The sequence below is a fragment of the Phyllostomus hastatus genome, unplaced genomic scaffold (genome assembly GCF_019186645.2).
Source record: "Phyllostomus hastatus isolate PE091 unplaced genomic scaffold, TTU_PhHast_1.1 phas_contig_1, whole genome shotgun sequence".
Taxonomy (NCBI): domain Eukaryota; kingdom Metazoa; phylum Chordata; class Mammalia; order Chiroptera; family Phyllostomidae; genus Phyllostomus; species Phyllostomus hastatus.
In genome coordinates this window covers 26586630-26593808 of record NW_025333498.1, presented here as the reverse complement: position 1 = coordinate 26593808, position 7179 = coordinate 26586630, and positions in this window count along the sequence as shown.

Here is a 7179-nt window from a genome sequence, read left to right as displayed (position 1 = left end):
GAGTCAGGACCCTTGAATACTTCATAATACCTGAGAAAGAGTAGCTTCTAAATGTGCAGAAGTTATTCATGAAAGACATTCTGGTACTTAGTACATTTGACATGCATCAGTGTATTTCAAAATATAGATAAAATTTAAAGTCATGTATTATTTATATTTTCTGGAGTGTTTGAGAAAGACTTTAAAAATAAAGTAATGGAGCCCTAACTGGGTGGCTCAATTGGTTGGAGCATCATCCTGTACACCAAAAGTTTGCAGGCTTGATCCCCAGTCAGGGCAAATACCTAGCTTTTAGATCCCCTGGTTTGGGGTTGGGACATGTAAGGGAGATAACTGATTGTTATTTCTCTCTCACATAAATGTTTCCCCCCCTCTCTCTCCCTTCTGCTCTATCTATAATCAATAAACATATAATATTTTCAGGTGAGGATTGAAAAAATGACATGATGGTGTTAAAATATTTGCTACATGTAATCAGGGGTGGCCTACCTTTTGGCATCTCTGTGTCACACTGGAAGAAGAAGAGTTATCTTGGGCCACATCTAAAATACATTATGATCAGAATCACAAAATATCTCATAATGTTTTAAGCAATTTTACAATTTTGTGTTGGGCTTCATTCATTCACAGCCATCCTGGGCTGCAGGTGGCCCACAGGCTGCAGGTTGGATACTGTTGTGAGTACATATATGAAGAGGTTTACAGTTTACAAATATTTGAATAAATGGAGAAACAAATTCCAATGTATGGGAATGTAGGAAGTACATTTTGCCTTCAGTTAAAATTCTTTCCCTCAAATGTTTCCTCTAGAATTATGTTAAAAACTTCTTAAGGACATTTTCTATTCCCAATGTATCTTTTCCCCCCACACTACCTAACATAGTACTTTTGTGTAGTTAGTATACAATAATAATTAGGCTGTCTAAAAATAATTGCTAGTGAACGTTTGTGCCTAAGATCCTGTTCGTGAAGATTTATCCTAAATCCTTAAAATCTGTTACTACTAAATGTTGGACAATTTTTTAATGCTCATGTAAGGATATGTTTATTGAATTTAAAGAGAGAGAGAGAGAGAGAGTCATTGATGTGAGAGAGAAACATCAATTTGTTGCCTGTTGTATGCACCTTGACAGGGGATGGTTCCCAAAACCTATGTAAGTAGTATGTGCCCTGACTGGGAATCAAACCCGCAACCTTCTGGTTTATGGGATGATGCTCCAACCAACTGAGTCACCTGGCCAGAGCTGGACATTGGTTGACTCATTGGTTGGTCCAGAGCTGGACCAACCTTGAATATCTTGATAAGGAATGTATGGAGAAATTTACAGAGAAGTGGAGAGTTAAACAGGCTTAATACAAGGAGCTAATAGATAATCATAAGAACACCAAAAATTAATGCTTTGAAATGGGAACTAAATTAAGGCAACTTTGATATTAACATTTGAAAAATTTTACAACTCCTGTGGGAGCCATTGGCCTATCATAGAACCACCTGAAGAAACTACGCTGAGCATTAAATTTGAGGGATTTAATACCTAATTTTCCCAGCAAACAGATCTTCATCAAAGTAATAATGCATGAGGTTAAACAAAGCTGGAGTCTGACTGGAGTTTAGCTGCAAGCTGGAGCTCTCTGCATCTGTGGAATTTATTTGTATCAAAGCACATTCACACTCACCTGAGGTGTAGGGATGAGGGCAGTAATATACAGGGAAAATTTGTTCATGTTCATCTGGTATTAAACAAAAACAATAAGGATTTATAGAGAGAATATAAAATTTAAAACTAATAATTTACTATAAATGTTCACATTAAAAATTTTAAATTTCAGCCCTGGCTGGTGTGGCTCAGTGGATTGAGTGTGGGCCTGAGAACCAAAGGGTGGCTGGTTTGATTCCCAGTCAGGGCACATGCCTGGGTTGCGGGCCAGGTCCCCAGTGTGGGGGTACGCAAGAGGTAACCACACACCGATGTTTCTCTACCTTTCTTTCTCCTTCCCTTCCCCTCTCTCTAAAAACAAATAAATAAAATCTATAAAAAAATTAAATTTCCACATATAACTATTCTTCTGAAGAAAGTTATCTACCATTTTGTCTTATGTTTTATATCAATAAACTATTTAGATGAAGGTTTTGGCTATGAGATTTGAAATCTTTCTGAGTACATCTTTGGCATGTAACAAAGTATGTTACAACTCTGCAATATACACTTGGTATAAGACATGTGAAATCACCATAAAGCAGTTTTTTTTCTCTTTCTATTGCATTTACCACTGTATCTTCAAAACTTGAAGAAAACTGCCTATCACATAGTACTTAATAAATATTCCTTTAATCAAATAATATAATCACATAGCTTCTATTTCTTGTATTGAACTAAATACAATTAACAAGTTATTGCAAGTATATATTTTTTTCCTGCCAGGACCTATATTGTTTTGAATGATACTAAAGCCTTCATTCTGTTTGCCTCCACTACTCCCTTCTGTAATACTTCCCACCCTTTTCTTTGCTCTGGGAGTCTGAAGTATTGTAAATGGGCTTCATTAACAGTATTCCCTTATGAGATCTTTCATGAAATCACCAACCAGAGTGAGACCAATATATGCATTTCCTTGTAAGGTCCCTTGAAAGTTCGACTGGCTCAACCAATGGCCACTGCTTTTCTCAAGGCAGCTGACTATAACTTACTGTCTCTCTTTCTGGGTTCAAGTGTCTACAACAGAAAGCAGCCTGTTCCCTCATATGCCATCTTGCTGAGGGATGGTGTTAACTTACTGATACTATCCCTAGGTTATTCCATAATTCCTTACACCTTGCCTACACACTGTTTGTAAACAATCCCTAAGTAAATAAATCCTAATCAAAGTATCTTACTTTGTGTGTGCCATTTGATTTTGGTTGAGACTCAGTGTTATAGCTTGAAACCTGTTTGAGAAAATAATCTTACCACATACTAGTCAGTAGTATATAATACAAAATATATTAATGTATTGGATTGTGTGGTATAAACTATAATATCACAGAATGCTTGAGAAGAGGACATTTGGTAAAGTGACCAGGAAAGGCCTTTTTGGAGGAGGGTGGACTTAGAAGACAGAGTATAATTTGGATTGAGGAAACTGGCAAATACCAGGACAAAGCACCAACAGGAACAAAATTTAGAAAGGGATTTGAGCATACAACCATTTTACATGGGCCAATAAGTTAATCACTAGGCTAAAATCAAGGTGTTGGCAGGGCTAGTTTTCTGTTCAAAGATTTAGGGAAGAATCCATTTCTTTGCCTTTTCTGTCTTCTAGAGGTCACCTGCATTCCTTGCCTCCTGACCACTTTCACCATCTTCAAACCCATTGTCAGAGTCAGGCAGATTCTGCCCCATGATGCCATCTCTCTGGTGGTTCTCCTCTTCTGCCACCCACTTCCACATTTAGGGATCTGTCTGGTTTTTCTAGGAGTCATACTGGTAGGTTGAATGAGTATATTATGGAGATACTACCCTTGTATACTTTAAATCTTTAAAGATAACACTAATTTTTGTCATTCTCAGGCAAAAATATTGTTTTAATTTATTACTTTAGCAGAGAAAGGTATTACAGTTTCAGTAACTTCTACTTTAAATCCCCATTTATGATAATTCTTACCCCACAAGACCAGTAAACATTGTTACGGTTCTGCCAACATGTGATGTTCCTTACAATCGTACACTCAAGGAAGTAATCGCTGAACTGATATAGTTCCATCTGTAGATGCAATTGATCCTCTATGAGCTGGGTTTGGGTCAGGACATTATTTATTACCTACCTCCATATTAATCTCTACCCTGATCAGCAGGGCATGATGATGCTCCAGGGCCCTGGGTATCAGTGGCAACTTCTAACCTGTATTCAAAAGCCCTCAAAATGTTTGGGCCTGCCTTTTTTCCCAAAGTTTAGTAACCTGAGTAAGTTTTTATATAATGCTTTGCAAAAGAACTCATAGAATCATCACTAAACATTTTCTATGGAATTACTGTGTCCCACTTTATGAGGACCCAGCTTTTCCTTCAGTCAATAAATGAATTTGGAGTTTGTATACTAGCTCAGGTAAAAAAATTGAGTAAGGAATTGTGACTTCTTTTTTAAAAGGATTTATTTATTTATTTATTTATTTATTTATTTATTTATTTATTTATAGAGGGGGGAAGGAGGGAGAAAAAGAGGGAGAGACACATCAATGTGTAGTTGCCTCTCAAGCACCACCTCTTGGAGCCCTGGCCCACAATCCAGGCATGTGCCCTGAATGGGAATCAAACCGGTGATGCTTTGGTTCACAGTCCAGCACTTAATCCACTGAGCCACACCAGCCAGGGTAGAATTGTGACTTTATATTGGAATGTGACAGAGCTTTTATCTGTCTCCTGGACATTCATCCTTGTATAAATTAAGCAATATTCTTGTTAGCTATCCATCTATTAATCATTTCCATAGTTCTGCATGTTAGCCTCCTCAATTGTCACACTAAACTCGGTTGCATGCTCTAAAACACACATACAGGAGAGTTCATAGGAGTCATATGAAATGTGAAAAAATACTTAATATAAAATTCAGGATGGTGGTTACTTTTTGCAGGTGAAGAAGCTTGGGTTGAGAAGTGATGGGAGACGGGTGCTGACAATGTTCCATTTTCTTGAACTGTGAGGGTGTTAATATGAATGTTTCTCTGTTATAAACTGCATTGTTTAATGTACTTTCTATGAGAGTTTTCCCTAAAAAAGGTAAAAATGCATTTACAACCAAGTTAAAAGAATACCAACTTTGACCTTTTCAAATAAAAATGTTTATGTTCAATTTTCAAATTCCATTTTCCTTTATTAAAGCCCAACCACTTCAACACCTATTTGACATCAGCTCTTAGGCATATAACAAGTCATCTTTTAAATCCCAGATCATAGTATACACTTAAGGCAAGCAATAATGTTCTTTCTATGTATTTTAACACTGACCTCCAGACATAAGATTTGGATTTTTACTTGTTACAAGCTGCGATTTTTTTTTAGCAAGTTGAGTTTTGGAGGAGGTGGTGGAACAACGGTTTGATAAATGATATTCTCATAGAAAATGAATACTAGGAAATGCCATGTGGTTTTAAAATATTAGAATACCATAACCTCATTTTGTATGTCATTACTTCTTGTAACTTGTTAAAAGGTAGTTTCCAAGGTTCAAAAGAAGGTAATTGACAAAGGCCAATGCTAGAGGTTAGAAGAACGGTGGCCTGGGAGTGAAGGCAATTGTGGCTGAAAATGCCAGATGGTCCATTCTGATGCCAAGCCATCTGATGGAATCCTCTTTTCAACTCTTAGTCTGAGTGTCCTTATACAGTTAAAAAATTGAATAGAAAATTCCTCTCCTGTTTTAGACTTTCTAATCATTAATGAAGAGATAAGAATATCAGAAAAGAAGAATATGATGGAAAAAAAATAAAGTCTTGTGATTGTTAGCACCTGGGCAATCTTGGGAGCTACTGCTTGTTCATATCCCTTCCAGGTGCCACGATTCTAGTCTCAGTAAATGGTAGCAAACAGTGGGGAAAGTGCCTGTCCTGACTCTTGTTTACAGCATAAAGCAATGGTTCTCAGACTTTTCTGGGAACTTTAATCAACTGGAGAGCTTCTAAACTACTAGATATGAAATCTGACATCAACAATGGTATTTTGAAACTTATAGATCTAGTAATTTAGAGAAAATAATTTTATTTTGTTGACAAAGAAGGCATTTAAAAAATATTAAGTTGTATGTCCCATATTGTACTTAGTATGACTCAAAACCACATAGTTAGGTCAAATATGTAAATTTTACTCAACCAGGCACCCTACCCTTGCAAAGAGGATACTTTAAAGACCATTAGAATCATTTCCTCAGATAACAAAAATACTAAATAATGATACCCTCAAATCGAATAATAATCCAAATGTTATAATTGTCCTCATGATTACAGCAACATATTCACCACACAGACAGTGTATCAGGGGCTTTAATAGCTGTGATCTGAAACACACCTTCACAAAGTATACATTATTATTGCCATAGAACTGTCAATTTTAGAACTTTAAAGAGAGCTTTATGTGAGTCAATATCAACACAATGCAAATTATCATAAAACTTAAGGAAAGCTCCTTAGAATTAGAATGGACTATGTATTAGCTACAAGTAGGCTGCATTTCATACAGCAGGAAACCTGAAATAAGAGCGTTTTCAACAAGATAACATTTTATTTTTCTCTTCTAAATTGACATCCCCCTGGGGGAAATTCTGAAATTATGTGACAGCTTTTCTATTTCAGGGTTCTAGACTTCTCAAATTTTAGTGACTTGCCTCAGAATGGCTACCAGAGTTCCAACCATTATATTCAATGCCAGTTAGTAGGAAGCAAAAAGAACTGAACAAGAATAAGCACCCCTTTTAATGGTACTTTTTGATAATTTTACATAGCATTTCTACATGTTTAATTGACCACTATCTGTTTATGTATTTTAATTTACCACAATCAGCTAGGAAAGAAAAATTTTATATGCATGATAATGTGCCTGAATAAATATCAGTGTTCTTGTTATTAAGGTGGCATAGCTAAAGGGATGCTGGGAAGCAATTAGCACTCTTTGTCTTAGAGTAAGAAAATAATTCTTGCAGATAGAAGGTGATAAGACAAAAGTGTGCTGGCATCATTGAGCCATGTAAATTATTTTCTGAGACAGTTGCTGAGACATTTGTTATAGTGTGCTACTGTGTTCATTTTTATGAGACAATAGAAATGCTAACCTAGGCCAGTGGTTCTCAGTGAAGGGGATTCCGTTGTTCCTCTCTCCCACTCCCCGTTCCCTCACAATATTTGACAAAGTCTGGCTGGAGTTGTTTCTGGTTGTCACAACTATGAGGGTGCTTCCTGCATCTGGTGAGTAGAGGTGTGAGATTCCAATAATTTTCTTATAATGCACAAGACCACCACTGAAACAAAAAATTATCTGGCACAACATGTTGCTATCTAGGTGAAAATATTAGATATTTCTCTCTTTTTGTCAAGATGAAGTCAATATCCAAAATGTTAACAATGACACAAAGAACACGGCAGCAGCAAAAGCAACTACATGATATTGCTGATAGTTGTATTAAGAAAATACACAACTTGAAATTAAAATGAAA